Raw genomic sequence first — 17,119 nt, 5'->3', positions numbered from 1 at the left:
TTGCCATCCTTGTCAGGGGGCCCTGTGCGTTCAGCGACGGCCACAAGGAGCAAGGGGAGGATGAATTCAGGTGTGGATTGCAGAGAGCACTTTTCATGCTTGAAGCATGGCTCAAACACCCGAGCCTCTGCTGCCCGATAATGCCAGGAAAACCCAGCTTCCTCTCCAGTGCCACTGACCGCCAAGGCTCAGGTCCTGCCTGCCCAGTGTGCTCTTCCCTGGCTCTTCTCTTACTCACTCTGTCCCCATTTTATCATAGAGGGGACCGAGGCTTGGCAGGATGAAGAAACTCTCTCCCGTTGCTTGGGTATGAAGTAGCAGGCGTAGAATCCCTGGGCCGTGGGCCAAGCCCCTCCTCTCCGCCTTGCAGCTCACGGCTGTGGTGATGCACTTGAGCTTGAGAGCCTGGGAACAGGTCCTGGTTTTGACACATGTTGCTGGGTGTCTTTCCCATTGCCCAAGACCCGTTCATTATCTGTTTCAGATTTCATTTGGAGATTAATAATTAACCCCTAAGGGCTTTTCCCATTGTGTCAAGTTCAAACAAAAAGAAGCTGACCGACTCTCATTATAAATGGGACATACGTAACAAACAGCGCTGCGCTGCGCCCCAACAAGAAATAACAGCTGCCAGGCCTTCCATTTGTCTCATGGAAGCCTGGGCCGGTGGCAGCAGCTAAGTCTCATGCCGGTGTCCCAGACCTCTCATGCCAGAACAGGGTGGTGGAGTGGATGCCAGGCCAGACTTACTACCTAGAAACAGGGCTGTGATTTCCCTCATCCCAAGAGGTCTTGGAGAAGGTGCATTTTTTTTAACTGAGTCCCAGAAAGAGATATTAAAGTCTTTTAAAGATTTAAATATGCATATCACATCCCAAAGTATTTTCGAACAGTTCACTGGTGTGTCTTCAAGAATCTTGGATGCATTATGTTAAAGACAAAGCAAAATAATAGACCCGTAATTAGAAATTTTGGTTCACAGCCATTGATGATCCCCTCCCCCCTTAATTACTGAGGGACCGGTGATGTCATTTAGTGCTCCGTCTCTTCCGATAGTGCATATAAGGCCCTGGGTTTAATCTGCATCCACGCAAGGAAAGATTTACAAACATACCTAATGGGAGGGAACTCTTGCGGCTGTGTGTTAGTGCGAGCAGGAGGAATCGTTGCTGCTGGAACCTGTGTGTCCCGTGCTGTTGACTCTGCCTTATTCCTCAATACATGTGTGAGACACGGTGAGGTATCTCTCTCTCTCTCTCTCTCTCTCTCTCTCTCTCTCTCTTTCTCTCTCTCTCTGCCCCCTTTTTACCTGGGTGGTGACAAAGGACTTGGGATGATAGAGGTCTCCATAGCACTCCTTTTCAAGGCACCCACCCCATCCCTTCTTCTCCTTGCCTCCCTCCTGGGAGTCTGCCATTCGGTTTATCCCGTGAGTAAGTGGAGCTGGAGCCAAGGACAAACTCCTCAGATGTCACTGCCATCTTCCTCACGGCCTGCGTGGTGCTTTTATGGCTGATGGAGAAGATTCGGATGAGAAGAGATAGAACCTTGGAGCAGGAAGATTCCCAGGTGAGGGTGTCTCTGGCAGTGACATCAGTGCTTGGAACAGCCAGCGAGGCAGCCAGCTTGAGAGCTTGATTAAGGCAGGGAGGCGTACTATGAGCAGGCCCATTTTGTTAAAGGTTGTTTCCCACAGTGGGAAGCAATGAAACACTCACTTTCGGCTGCATGTCAGTATGTTCTAAAAAAGTCTTTAAGATGAAGAAAGTCAGTGGGGGTTGGGGGGCGTGGAAGGGGTCTGAGTCTCCTCTTGTCGCCTGCTGGGTTTGAAGAGCTTAACTTTGACCATAGGCAGTGTCTCTCTGGAAGCCCTGGTAAGCCCTTCTGTGCAGATAAATGACCATATCAGAAGCTGAAGGACGTGGGCCTGGATCCAAAGACAAGTGAGCCACTCCTGTGTCCCCAGACAGCAGGTATACCTTCATGCCTGTAAGTGGGGTAGGTGTGAAGCGCTTACCTGGTCCCAGGTTGCTATGGTGATTAACTGATCATGTGTGTGTGTGTGTGTGTTTGTTTGTTTATGTTTATGCGTGTATATGTGCATATAATTGTTCACACACATATACACACACTTCTTAAATTATGAAGCACCTTGCATATTTTATTCATGTTCTCTAGCTATTTTTACTCTCCTGTGATATTCACAGCATACAGCTGTCTGTAGTAACCATTTACATACACATATGGCTCCATGCTGTTAAGTGCATTCCTGTTTACATAAGCCTGGCCATCCAACTCCAGGGCTGTCTCACTTTCTTAGGCTGACCTCTAAACATCGCTGCACAACCTTCCTTCTGGTCCCCACTTCCCCTCGCCACCTTTACATCCGCCATTCCACTTTCTGTAGCACACAGTGCCTTCAGGCGTCTGCCCTGTCTTTACACACAGTGAACAGAGATGGCGCTCTGTTCCTTTTCTTGGCTCACTGATCCCGGCACGGTACTTTTAGCACATGGCATTGCGCTGGATGAGACTGCACAACCCACCAAGTGTTGTTACTCTGTGTCATTAGTATGAGCTGGAGCAGGGCTATCAGGGTACCAGTGTGTGTGTGTGTGTGTGTGTGTGTGTGTGTGTGTGTGTGTGTGCGCGGTGTAGGCCAGAAGTCAGTATCACATGTCTTCCCTGATTATTGCTTTTAACCTCTTCCTTAGAGACAGTATGTATCGTTGAACTTGGAACTTACAACTCATCTAGCCTGGCTGGCCAGCCCCAGGGATCCTCTTGTTTGTGTCTCCTCACTGCTAGGATTACACGGCCATGCTGCCATTTCTAGCTTCCCTGTGGGTACTGGGAGGTCCACACTCAGGTCCTCGGGCTTGTGCAGTGAACGCTGTACCACAGAGCCACCTCCTCAGCCCCGTGGAGTGTAGGAGACGTAAGCGAGGGTCTGTTCCAGCTTCAGTTGGAACCGAAGCTGGTTTTGAACATCAAGGCTGCCATTGACACATAGATAATGCTTTGTTTTGTGTTAAAATGCACCTCGAGGCAATATTGGCATGTTGTGTAACACATGCGTGGTGTGTAACACATGCGTGGTGTGTATGCAGGCAGGGATTTAAGGTTTTGCATTTTTCTCCCCCATCGGTGGTAGAGTTCTCTCCTTTCACTCTAGAGATCCCGAAGATGGAGCTCGCCTGGCTTTGTGGCAAGCCCCTTTACCTACTGAACCGCCCCGCTCCTCCCTCCGTGGACGGAGCAGGCAGATCGCTCCTCCCTCCGTGGACGGAGCAGGCAGATCGAGTTGGGATCGGAGTGGGATTGGGTTGAGTTGAGTGAAGACCGCGGCCTGAGAACAGTCGTCGAAGGGACTTTTTAAGACGGAGAATGACATCAGGGTCTTATTTACCTTCATGGGAAACGGAACTGAGCTGGGTGGCACGGCACAGATGGTACATTGTTCCTGCAAGTGTGAGGACAGGGAGAGAAACAGATCCAAACAGGAGGCTCCGGAGCTGGCACCCAGGCGCCAGCATTGGCTCAGGCCTCCCCCAGCCCAGCCTCCCTGCGCTTGCGGGAACGCGGCATCGCAGAAGCAGGAGGCTGCTGTTATTTTGATCACCAGGCTCTGTTTAGTGAATACACTTGATTAATCCCCTCCTTCTCCTCATGGATGCTATTTTGAGTGGAAAATCACTACTGGAAAAACAAATCCCTACATTGATTATGTACAGCATGCGCCCCCTCCCCCTTACATGCCAGTTGGAGTCTCTCTCAAAAGCCCCTATTCTAAGGCTTAATCTCCAGCCTGTCACTTTTGGGAACCTTTTAAGGTTACGGGCACCGGTGGAAAGATTATGGGCTGTGTCTTGTGAGGATTTGGGGACCTCGTCTTTTCCCTGTTTCATCTCTCTTTCCACTCTCTGTCTGTGGAGTGACTTTGCATCCAGCAGGAGCCCCCTCACCAGCAGACCACAGACTAGAGCCTCCAAAGCATAAACCATAACTGATTTCCTGAGATACTCGCTACACCACACCCACTGGGCTGTGGAGCCTAATGGTTAGAGGCACTCCATTGTATTTCAAAGAATCTGAAGCCACAGAGAGGTTGGCTGGTTTGTACCCAGTTAACAAGTTCTCTCAGCTCTCAAGAAAAGGAACATGGCTTACCCACCTGTGGTGTGTGTTCCTTCATGTGGCACATGGAAAAGCAGTGTTAGGAGGCAGTCTTAAGCCCGAGTGCTTAGCCTGTGTTCTCCGAAGGTGGGCATTTTCAGAAAGGGCTATGCTTAGGCCATGGAGGGCACCCCCCTCCTCCCCAGCCTTCTCAGGACTGGTTTGGTTTAAATGGGGACTTGTCAGTTCTTCCTAGCTGGGAGGAAATGCTTTCTCAGCATGGTGCATTAGTCATGAGCAGGGTGTAGGAGGGGGTTGAACAATCAGCCCGACCCTCCTCCCCGTGGATGGGCTTTCAGGCTCAACTCCCAGCCCCAGCTGGGTTGGAATTGAGGACTTGCTGGGGACACCCCCACACACTCTCCCCGCTGTGCACTTGAAGTCTTGGATCACGAGTGGGAGAGGTTAGCGATTTCAAGGCTGGCATCAAGTACCGCCAGCCTGGAGCTCAGGGAACCATGGCCTCCGCAGCTTGCACGTGTGTCATAGGGCAGCTGGGTGAAGGGTCACGCGAAGGGCACTGAGGTGCCAAGTGCCCAACTGTGTGCTCCGAGTCTGTGCTTCCGGCCCCCAGTGCTGTTTTCCACCATCCTGAGAAAGAGCTGGAAGGTGTTGGCTTGAGTAGAAACCTGGGATCCCAGCAACCCAGGATGACAAGCTCCCTTGAGTACAAGAAGCACCAGCCAGCTACTCACTGTGAACACTCTATGGGGACAGACTGCTTAGAATGTCTTCATTTGGCAGATACTGACGCTGTCCCTCATGCCATGGAGAAAAGGAAAGTCAGTTGCTTGTCGGCTTATTGACTCTGGTGTCTGGTTGTTTGGTCAAATCAGTAGTTCCCATCCTTGGCTTGTGTGGACAGTAGTGGGGTATTACGGGTATATGTAATATAAGTGGACATGTCCCGTTGACCACTATGACAGAAAGTAGTGAGCTATTCCCTCACAGAACTTGTAATCCTAACACACACACACACACACAAACACACACACACACACACACACACACACACACACACACAATTTAAAGATAAGCTCTAATGTAGCCCGGGATAGCCTTGAACTTGATTTGTAGCTCAGGGTGACACAGAATTTCTGATCCTTTTGCCTCTACCGCCCATGTCCACTTCATGAGTTGCTAGGACTTGACCCCAGCACTTTTCGCAATGTTGTAACTCAGTTTGGCCTTGAATTTGCCATCCTCCTGACTCCATCTCCCAAGAGTTGGGACTACAGGTGTAATGTAAGCCACCAGACCTGATCAGAAGAGAGGATTAAGATAAATAATCAAATAATTGATAATTATGGGACTCTAGAGGAGAAAAGGGGCTGGAGACATCTCGGTAGATCAGAGCCTTGCAGCGCTGTCAATCAAACTCTGTATTGTAACATGTGAACATTGTAACATCCCACTACTCTACATGCATTTTATTTGGAGGAAAGATAGGCATTCCTTCTTTCAAAAAACTCACGTATATTTAAAGTTTTATTCCAGTATCCATCCCTCCACTCTTCTCTCCATGAGCTCCCGGAGAAATCTGTGAGTGTGTCCTCAGAAGTCTCCCCTCTGCTGCTTGTGCAAGAAACATTTGCATCCTAGCTGGTGGGGCAGGGACTGAAGCGGCTGCATGTGTAACCTTGTCTCGAATGGCATTAGTTCAGTTTATACGTGGTGAGGTCGATGGGACAGGAGAGTAATAGAGATTAAAGCTAGGGGGCTCAGGGTGGGATAGGAGCAGAAGGGATGGGGTAGATACGGAGCGGGTAGCTCAAGGACCTTGTGGGAGAAGCAGGGGCTGGGGAAGGAGGAGGAGGAAAGACAGATGCGAGCTCCCAGGAAACTCCCGCAAAGTACCAAGGGAGTGTGCTTTCAGCGTGTAGCCCCGAGTCCGCTTCAGTTAGACCTGTGAGGGAAAGGGCTTCATCAAATGGCGTCTCGCCCCCGTTTCTGAACCCAGAAGTCTGCTTGCCTTTACAAGTCGCCTTGCTCAGCAGAATTTTGAGTATGGGCGTTCCTAACGATCTGTGGTGTGTGTGCTTAGAAACACCAGCAGGAGCTCCCATGAGGTGTTCCACAGGAGAGAAGGAGGGACCTGCTGGAGACAGGTAGCTGGGAGTCTGAAGGTCCGAGGCCAGTCTCAGAGAGAGAAGAGTACCCTCTATTGAGTTGGTGGGGGAAGAAGGGCAGAGCGCAGGGCTGGAGAAAGGGGAACAACCATGGAGAAGCCTGCAGTCCTAAGGAAGGGAGGCATAGTTTGGAGGGATGCAGATCAGCCGAGCCAGGTGCCACCTGAGGCTGCGGCCACACGGGGCGAGGAGACTTCCTTCTGTTAGTAATGGCTTCCTGAGACGGGATTTTTCTGTGGAAGATGAGCACTGCACAGCCCCAGACGCCCAACTCTGAGGATAGAAATTCTGCTTATATCAACAAACTTTTTCTTCTGGAAGTGATTTTTTTTTAAAATTATTTTCTGTTGTTCACTGTTGTTAACCTTTATTTTTCTAGATCGATGGCTGAAATTTCTTAATTACTTCCCCCTAAAACACATCTGAAATTAGCCACACAGTAAAATGCAGTGTGCCTAGAAGCAGGCTTTCAGCCTGTCACCTCCAGACTGGTCATGAAGCCCATGTTGTGTGGTAGGCAGGCAGACACGGGTCTTTCTGTTGTGTTTCTACTGTCTGCATAGGAGATTGTTTTATTACCTACCAGAGATCAGATATTTATCACTATATTTGATGTGAACACACATACACGATTTAATGGTCCCCGGTGAGAGCCGGGGTTTTTCAGAAACCTTAGGTTTTCAGTGCCTATCCCCAGGAAAGGTAGTGTGTTCAGAACCTTAGGATCAGGGAGAGCTGGCCTTTCTCTGATGCTGCTTCCTCTTAAGTGTACATATAAAGTTTAGACCTTCCCTCTGAGAATGAAAAGCTCCCCAGTAAGTAAGAAAACAGAACTTAAGGCTCAGAACTGTCCCTTAACATAACTAACTACCCTAGAGGTCTGATGGCCTCTTCTGACCTCCATGGCACGAAGTATACACATTGCATGCTCGTGTGTGCACACACGCACACACTCAGTTTTGCGTTTGTGTTTACAACTCTAAGGATTTCCCGTTGGTTTTCGCATCCTGAGAATGTGCATAGTATATTAGAACAGTATCTCAGGTGTGGAATCAGGACGCGGTAACACACGCTGGTACCGATTGGGGCGGGCTTGCTTAGGAGTTTTATTGAGTAGGATGTACATGGTGTGCCTTCTGTATCACTGCCGTGGGGGCTGCTGAGCGCCGATTCTCCTAAGCCAGGCCTGGCATCGGCCTCGCTCGCTGTGTGGTCCTGTTATTACTTGGCAATAAATGTCAGCTTTTTGAGCCAGTAGCTGTCACAGGAGACACAGATTTTCCATATGATTCTGTGTACTGGTTTTTCTGCAGGAGCTTTGATGTGTTTCGGACCCTTCCCAGAACTCCCTTTATCGTGGAAGAGGCTGGTTGGTCTCTGACTTGGCGTAGTGGGCGTGGCTGTGTTCTGCCGCGGTTTTTATTTTATTTTGTAGCTGCTTTCCTTTTACGTTTAAATTTTCAGCTTGTGACTACATCGTGTGATCTCCCACCCCCACCCCCAACCCCCTCAGTTTGTAACTTGGCTGTGACGAACATGAGACATTACTCAGACAAACCAGTGTCACAGCCACTTTTAAAGTGAGGTTTGATCACTTCTTGCTTCTAGGTGTTCGGGGGTCCACCTGGCAATACTGATGCTCTTTTCTCATTCTCACCCACCTGCTGATGGAAAAGAGAAGTTCTCAGGGAGTTTATCCTTAGAGGGCGGGGCGGGGCGGGGGACGGGGCGGGGGCTCCACCGGAAATGTGGGACACAGAAACTTCCAGACCATGCTACCCTCTTAATTTTAGAAAGACTGGTGAGAAAGTTTGGGCTGGAGTTACTTGGGACTTCGTAGCCAGCTTTTCTTCCTCCTTGTCTTCCTACGCCCTTGGGTACCTAGTTCTCTTTGCTTGCCTGACTTTCAATGTAACTGGAGCAGCGTTATAAAGGACTGCATTGCCTTAGGTCCCCGCTGACATCCCATCTTACATCATGGAAAGGTTCATTTGGAGCCCTGTAGTTGTTTCCGGGGCCCCCGGATGCATCTTTGCATTCATCTCAGTTACATCACACTGCGATCTACACAACTTTGGAACAGTAGTTGCTGAAGACATCCGAGGAACGGATGAGGGCAGTGGGTATCTGCAAGTCCAGAAAATTTGGAGGTTGAACTCCAATCAGAGTGAAGGTACAGGCTTCACGTCTGTTTTTATAATAAGCTATTGCTGCTTTGCAATGTAACATTATTCCAGACACTGGTGTGGTTCAGACACGCGTGGCTGAGACGGGGTTTAAACATCAGGCCTCTTGTGGGCTATTTGAGATGCTCTGCTGGTTTTTATTTTGTTTTATTTCTGAAACACGCATTCATTGGATCCTTGTTTGAGAGATGATCTGGTTCCTGCTCATGTCACCTCTGATTCTAAGGTTGTGGCCAAGCCTGGAGGTGACGGTGGATCGAGGTGGCAGATTTGAGAGATGATTTGTTCCCAGAGCTCTGTACTCAGAAATGACACTTGAGAGGTTCTGGAGATATGGCTCGGCTGTCAAAGGTGCAGGCTGTTTTTGCAGAGGACCTGGGCCCAGTTCCCGGCATCCTTGTGGCAGCTCACAACCATTGGTTAACTCGTTGCCAGAGAGCTGATATCCTCTTCCTGCCTCCACAGCACAGGGCACAGAACAGGGTTCAGGCATGTTGCTCATACATACAAGAGAAAGATAAAGAGGCCTGGGTAAAAAGCTATATGACCGACCGCAAGTCACCTTCGGATTACGAGAAGCAGCCCTTTCCCTGGAAGCCAGATCTGCCGGCTCTCTTGATTTGAGACTTTTTAGAATCCAGGACTGTGAGGGATACATTTCCACTGTTTACAGATTATCCAGCATAAGGTGTTTTATTATAGAAGCATGAACTGATTAATTCACAGAAGGAGATAATTTCAATTTTTTTCTCTTTAAAAAAGCATTTTTTAGTTTTTGTTTTCGATACTATAACAGGTTCAAGTAGTATGTTTTAATTCTTAGAAATCTTTTATTTATTTATTTTTCCCTTCCTCTTTGGTACAGTTAGATCCCATCCCTGGCCATTTCTTCTCATCCTCTTAAGCTAGATGTTGCTTCCCTTTAAAGACCAGGTCCAACAGCTGACTTGCAGAGCTGATCTATTCCCCTCATTCGCTAATACAGAGCAAGCAGCCATTGCTTGTGGGCAAGTTAGTGGTCACCCTTCTTTCCGGGTTATGGGCACCCCGAGAAAATGGTCTCGTCCCTCACCTCGGGCATACATCATCTGCTCAGCAAGCCTTGGCTGAGCTCTACGGAATGGTATAGCTTTTACCTGGATAATTCTACTTGAGCTGAAAACATTGACAGTTTTTAGACAGGTTTTAGCCAGTCCAAATATAACTATTATAAAATCTATTTATACGCACTCCGTTCATTGTTTGTAAGATGCACCATTGCTTGATGCCACACTGGGAAGGGAGAAAAGTATCTGCCAATTAAAGCCAAATATACCATTGTGCTATTAAGATGCATTCAGTTTCAGAGCTCCTAAAGCGGAAATTGTTCGTTTGTTCTTGAAATCATGAAATGATTGTGCTTCGTCTGCTAAAACTTGAAGTCTTAATTGTGTAGTTAGCAAACAACCTGAAGTGATCTTCAAGTGAAGTATTGAGGTCATTTGGAAAGATGCCTTATATTTGAAAATGACTGTGAGTGGAAGTGTGTTTTGTACTAGGAGTCCAGACAGGGACCCGGGACTTCAAGCCCTTTGAATATACCTATGTTGATCCATCTTATGATACATCCTAGTCTATAAATTCCAGTCTTGGATCTTCTTCTAAAAGATGGAGACTGAACCAGGTGTGCTGGTACCAGCACTCAGGAGGCAAAGGCAAGTGGGTCTCAAAAAAAAAAAATTTTTTTTTTTTTTGGAGCCTCATGGGGAAAGAATTCTCCTGCTCCTCAAAAATTCTTAGGAGGAATTATTTTAAAACCATTTAAAAAGTCATTCAACTTAATTTCAAAGTGCCTGACAGTGAGGCACAGGAATGGTTTGCTTAGTGACTAAAATCGTCCTGTAAGTGTTTCCCAAGGCCAGTAGGATTTGTGACATCCGGTTAGCCATAGTGGTTTGGGGGAAATCCTGTGTCACCTCTGCCAGTGAGACAGCGTGGTTTCCTGTCCTCTCACCTCCCAACCCCCTCTGGCGACACGTTGGAATGCCAATCAAGTACTCATACATTACACACCTCGTGCTAGGATGACTCTCTTCCCTCACGTGCCCATGCCCTCCCTCTACCAGGAATATGCCACAGCTCTTCTCATAGGACTTTCCAGCCAATTGCAGCTGGGACCAGAACCAAGGGAGATGTGGAAATGTGCCCCAGGGAAGGGCAGGGATTCCATACCCCTCTGCCCCCTCCCCTCATGGTTTTTTAGGAGGCAGCCAATAGAATGACTTCTCAGTCTCCATTGAAGCGACATTTTCTCTGTCATCTCTGATACAGAGGTCCCCAACCCTTGTTCATAGGCATGGCTGCCTTACTGGCTTGGGTCATTATGACCCAGAGGAGGCTCGCGTCACGGTGACAGCAGCTGCTGTCCTGATACCTATGGGTGCCTTTCTTCTTGACCGTGACCTGAAACCTTGTGCTTTAGGAGAGGCCCCCGTCTCTATGCTGGCTCCAGAACTTTGGGTTTGGAAAACCGCGCGGCCCTCCTGGGTCATCAGTTCTTGCCTGTGAATGAGGAGCACAGCTCACTACCACCCACCCCGTCCTGTGCCCAGGAGACTGGCTCTTCTCGTGCACTGGTGAGAGCTTCAGTTTCCATGAGAACAAGGCAGATCTGACCAAGGAAAGAGACCGGAGTGGCTTGGATCTGGAAAATTCGTTGTTGAGCAAAGTGGTGTGTTTTGAAATCTCTCCTGAATGGAGACGCTGATGTGTGCCTGAGAAGATTATGCTGGTGTGCAGTTTAAGGATTAAGCTGTTCTGATTCAGAGGCCATTTGAAAGTGCTTCAACCTCAATCTTGTCCTCTCCTGCCGAGTTCTCACGGGCTCTGAGGTAACCTTGTTCTGTCACTGGGAACACCCTGTCAGCCGAGCCTCAAGCAGGTGAGACAGTAAAGGGCAGGGTTTCCGCACTGGATGCTATCCACAGTTAGCTTCTTTCTCATTTTATCAGGGAGGTGGGAATAAAGTATTCCACTTTCTCAGACAGCATCAGGGGTGTGCTTGTCAATACAGCTCTAACCTGAAGTAGTATCAGGCGCCAAGAGCCCAGAGCTGTGCGCTGGCCTCAAAAGGTCCCAGGGTTCGATGCTGAGTGGGATTCTCAAGTGGTCAGTTGCTTTGCAGATTTTAGAAATGACAGAGAAAGGCAATGCTTTTTTTTTTTTTTTTTAAATTGAAAATTGATGTTGTCATGCTGTGTCCTGAAGGGGTTATTAAATCCGTTTTAGCAAGCTGGGCCTCGTCGAAGCCATTCTTAGCATCAGGCTGTGTGGATATTTGGGAGCTCTGCTGACCAGCTGCAGAGCAGTTCCCTTTGGGACTGGTGGCTTCCAAGTTCCCTCAGATGACACCAGTAGGGAGCTCTGCTGTGGCGGTTCCCGGCTGTAGGTGTCCAAGTGTAGCTGTAAGATGATAAACAGGAAGACCTTCAGGAAACTTAGAATCACAGTGTTTTGGCCCAAAGCCATGGGCATAAGTGCAAGCCAAAGAGTAAGTTGTCTAGAAATGGTGGCTCCCCTTGAGTCGGGAAAGGACAGATGACTTCATTTTGAAATACACTTTCCTTACTAATGAGCATGGTGATGCCTGTCCCACCAGAACCTGTTGGTTAAGTGTTGCCAGAGACTTCACTGTTCCAAAAGTAAAGTGATTATTTCAGTAGTTGGCTCCCACCTGCATCTCAACACATGGTGATGCTGTGAATCTGCCTCTTGCTTCGTTACCTCAGGGTGCATTTTGGCCATGTTAGAAAACACCATCGCTCAGAACTAGGCCAACAGGGTGGACATGGAAGCTTTTGGGGATTTTCATTTGGCTGGTTGGAGTATCTATCTGTTTATACTTGCCTTAAAAACAACAACAACAACAACAACAACAACAACAACAAAAAACCTCGTTGAGCTAAAAATCGTTTCATTCATGTTTTATGGGATAAGAATTGGGATCCATATCCTGCTCGTTCATCCATGCTGAGAGATAATTGATTTTGTGCTCAGACCCTTGACCCAGCCCCCCAGCTCTCAGTGGTTGTGTGGTTCACCCGAGAAGCCCATGGACACTCACCTTGTGTGTGAATCCTCACCACAGCTTCAGCGTTTGCAAACACTAAGCAAACACAACCTTCTCGGAAGTGTCATTGACCCCAGGAGAATTTGGTCCTTTCATTGGTCAGGTCAGAATGTCTGCCTTGCCGCTGTCTACCCCTCAGCCATGGTCCAGTGCGGTGCACGGACATCGCTGTCCAGGGAAAGCTCAGGAAATGACGGCCAGCACACTGCAGCAGGGTTACACTGCACCTCTTCCAAAATGAATTTGCAGATGTAGGTTTGTGGTTCTGTTCCAATCAGTTGTCAAGAAAAGAAGTACATGCATGAAATGTGTGAGCGAGCCCATGAAGAAGGATTGGGTGTCTGTCTTTGTAGCAGGGACATGGGTCCTACAGAGAAGCTGATGTGTACATTGTGAGTTTTACAGATGTCCTGCTCCTGTCTGAGTAGGCTGTAACCAGAGCTCCCTCAATGTGAAGCTGGCTGTATTTGTAGCTCAGGAGTTGTTTATCAGCCCTGCCCCCTGCTTCTGCTGTGTTTCTTTTTCCAGTAGTAATTTCCTGTATTGTTTCTATCTTTAATTTCATTTTATTTGTAAGTGTGGGAATGTGTACACAGACAGGTGGACACACACACATACACATACACACATGAACACATATACACATGCACACATGTACACAAACATACACACATGTACACACATACACACATGCACACACATGTACTCATACACACATACACAAACATACATATACATGCCTGCACATATACATGTATACACACATGCACACATACATGGATATACACATGTTCATACATACACAAACATACACATATACACACTTATACATACATGCACACATACATGCACACGCACACACAGTCTTGCACTCATCATGGCACATGCGTGGAGCTCACAGGACATCTTGTGGGAAGCGGCTTTCTCTTTCTACCCTGGCCACCCCTGTAATCAGACTCAGATCTTCAGGCGTGGTTGCAGGAGCCTTTACCTGCTGAACCATCTCGCATGCCCCTCTGTTTTACATTATTTCTGTACGAATGTCGCTCCAAGTCTTTAAGTAACAGTTTAAAAGAAAAATGAAAACTGATGAACTTTCTTTATTCTTTATTTTTTAAATACTAAAACGTTCTGGTGTCCTAGATCAGCTGTCTGATCTATCCATCCCTTCTGCCCGTCTGTCTGTCTGTCCCATCCATCCCATCTACCCCATCTACTGCATCCTGATTTGGGAGCTAATATGAATAATAAAATCTAAATCTTCTTGGCATTTATTGTATATGAGATAAATGTTCAGAAGTTTGACCCTGCCCTACCCGTCTTCTCACGTTTAGGTTCTGAGAGGAAGGAAACCTGGTGGTTCTCAGTAATTGACTCATTGCAGATGTTTTGGGCATATCAAGGGCAGAGGAAGAAGTAACACACTTCTACAGAATGCATCGAGTGAGAGGCTGGTCACTGCAGCTAGGTTCCTCGAAGACAGGTGCAATGCTCTTTCCCGTGCACAGGGGTTCTTGGAACCTGCAAAGAAACACAGGACAAAACAATAAAAATCCCGAGGCAAGCAAGCCTCGGGGCATCCGGGTGGAGCAGCCCAAGGGCTTAGGAAAAGCCGTAAACACAGAGCTTCCGAGATGGCGGCTTCATCATCATCATCATCATCATCATCATCCCACAGGGCTGGGGCAGTTGGACTTTCAGCCCTGGGTACTGTTCTCCACCGCCTGCGCAAACTGGTCATTTGATACCTGGCACGTAAACTGTTCAGTGCATACATAGGTGATCTACTAGCCCCTGTTTCAACAGCCCACCCATCCCCTAGGGTGCTCCTTCTGGTCTACAAAAATTCAACAAAGATAGTACACGTTTAGCAGAACCAATCACCAGATAGGCAGCTAGTGGATTATGTAACGTAGATGATCTCATTTAATGCTCACAACAACCCAATAGTCTGCAACTATTATTATCCCCAGTTTTAGATGGTGGATTAACAGTCTGCCCCTAATCACACTGCTAGTGAAGATTCTACTTGCAGAGCCAAGTTGTGACGACTGCATGCAGCGGTCCCAGGCACAAACTCCCACCCCTGAGCTTGGTGTGTAGCCGCCTTCTAATTATCCAGAACCCTGTGAGTCTCAAGGCTACCAGCACACATTCCCAAGGTCACCGTGGTGTCTGGTCACTGCAGCCACAGTGAGTGCTTGCTGGCACATTGTGCTCTTAGCTTTATCTGCTGATTACAAAGGAACAAGCATGTGTGGGCTCCGTTCTAGGCTACCTCAGTGTTTCCATTCCACAGACAAGGTAATGGGTACATTTTTTTCACCTCCTAAAACCAGGGGGGAAATTACCAAACAGGCTCAGTGTCCTTTCCCTTTGTGTTTCATGAATAACATCCTATACTTTTATCTTTTTCAGCTAGTTCTTTTGTTCGGGTCTAGGAAGAATGTAGATAGAAAACATTTTAATTCTGGTAGATAGGATAATTTGTTTTTAAGGATGAGAACTGCATTCTCAGCCTCCGTGGTGCAGGTGGAGGGACAGCCGCCTGCAGGCCGCTCTGCCAGCGAGGAGCCAGCCTTGCAAATCATTGGCAGCTGGCACAGTAATGAGTCCATTTCAATATAAATGGGCTGTTGCTTATTAATATCTGCCAGTTCCTAAGCGATTCAGGGGCTGCTTTGAAATTGGGGGGTATTTGCCGAGAGCAGTGGAAGGGGGGGCCTAGGAAAGGGGATGAACAGGCTGGCTGTGGGGGCAAGCGTGGAAAGAGCACGCGCCGTGGGCTAATAACGGGGTACGGCTAGAACTTCAGTTCCTTCCCCTGCCGACGTGAGTCACGGGCTTCATGGCTAAACAGCACGTTTCCCAAGATAAAGGAGAAACAAAACTCACTGTTCCATTCCGTGCGGACGTATAGGTTTATTTACTTCCTGCCTCCGCGTGGGCCCTTTCCACTCAGTTCTCTCTGTGTTCCCAGTCTGAGCTCTTGCCAGCTTGGGCTCCCATCTCGCCGAAACTATCAACTACCAACGGTGGGTGGCTGCAACTGGCCGGCAGCTCACAGAGGAGGGTCCAGTGGGAAGGGGTAACAGGCATTCATTCACTCAAAGACACTTCAGGCCTTTTTGCTAGGCTGAGTGTTTGTGGTTTCACCTCAGAAGATCAGCTTCAGGTGTTAACAATGAGAAGCCCGTTAACTGTTAGCACTGTCATTCTTGGAGCTCTTATTGTTGTTATTGTTATTATTATTAATTTTGCTAAATCACTGTTTATACATTTTACTTTCTTTCTTCTGCATTCTCCTTGTGAGCTTTATCCGAGTGTGATGTTTGCCATATTAAAGAAACACACAGAGGCAGGAAAGTTTGTGGATTGAAGTTGTACAACCCCCCCCCCCCCCCGATCCCCATCACGTATCATTTTCCTTGACTCTCTTTATCAGCGGAGTCTGTGAGGCTATGGAGGTTCCCTGTACCCTTCCCTTCCCTGTGAGACTCTTATGACAATGAACAATATCCCCGGAGGAACCTGCTCCTGTCAGCCAATGCCCGAATCCACAGCCCAGTCTGCAGGGTTCTCTCTGACCATCCGTACAATGCTGCTGGCACATCTGTGTGTCTCTGACCGAGCTGCCATTGTATATCTGTAGCTAAATGTTGTCTCTCTACTCAAGCATTGTATTTCTTCACATCAAGTTGACCTTAGAGAGTCAGTGAGCGCTTTTCTTTTCTTTTTCCCTTCTGACCATGGCCTTTCTGACTTCCTATCTCCTTCAGGTTTCTGGCACATTCTCCCAGACTCAGGTGAGACCCCGATGGGCACCCCGTGGGGCAGGTCCTGACACACGTCCCGACTCCAGCCACTGACACCATTGCCAGCCTCAGTCTCTAAATGCCACACCGCTCCTGGGGCCAGTTGGGCTGGGCACCACTGTTGCCTTTGAAGGTAGGTCCGTGCATGCAGATTTGAACCCCTGTGTGTCTGTGTGTCTGAGGAGGACTTGAAAGATGTTGTGACACATACAGTAGAGTACAGCCCTTGAAACTGCAATGCCTGATAGACATGATGGGACAGGAGTTCCCAGTCACTTCTGCAGCTTAGAGTTGCAGGTCTCTAACAATTGAGAGGCGTTAGCTTAACCCAAAATGCAATGGGAAGCTTGAACTGGTACTGTGAAGCCTTTTTCCTGTGTGAATCGCCCTCAGGGTCTTTTAGATTCTCACTGGCTTTAGATAGGATTATGCTTGTTAAAAGAAAAAAAAAAAAAAAAAAGCAAAGCAAAGCAAACTGGGTTCCCAAACCCAGCCTCAAAACAATGATAGATTCCTGCTCCGCGTTGTCTTTAAAGAGCAGAGATAAATACAGTCACAATACTAATCTAAATTGAAGATCATTGCCTCTCTGCTATAAAGCTTGTTTAGTTTCTTGGGTTAAGGGTATTTATGTGTGACTTGGCAAAAGCTCTGCTCAGGCATTGTATTGAATTAGTACAAACTTTCAAAGCTTCATTTCAGTTT

At 47.9% G+C, this 17,119-nt stretch overlaps 1 protein-coding gene across 9 annotated transcripts in view; it reads left to right on the top strand.

Annotated features, from left to right (window-relative positions):
• Positions 1–17,119, top strand: part of Tiam1 (T cell lymphoma invasion and metastasis 1) — a 358,490-nt gene that overhangs the window by 220,507 nt on the left and 120,864 nt on the right. For 7 of the 9 annotated variants that reach the window (XM_006522978.4, XM_017316936.2, XM_030249040.1 and 4 more), the window contains one exon: positions 16,379–16,547. The exons of the other annotated variants lie outside the window; for them this stretch is intronic. The gene's annotated coding sequence lies outside the window, so the exon portion shown is untranslated. The remainder of the gene's footprint in view (positions 1–16,378; positions 16,548–17,119) is intronic. 9 annotated transcript variants of the gene reach the window in all.

The sequence above is a fragment of the Mus musculus genome, chromosome 16 (assembly GCF_000001635.26).
Source record: "Mus musculus strain C57BL/6J chromosome 16, GRCm38.p6 C57BL/6J".
NCBI classification, from domain to species: domain Eukaryota; kingdom Metazoa; phylum Chordata; class Mammalia; order Rodentia; family Muridae; genus Mus; species Mus musculus.
The sequence above is the reverse complement of the archived record's forward strand: the minus strand, read 5'-3'. Positions and strand labels throughout refer to the sequence as shown.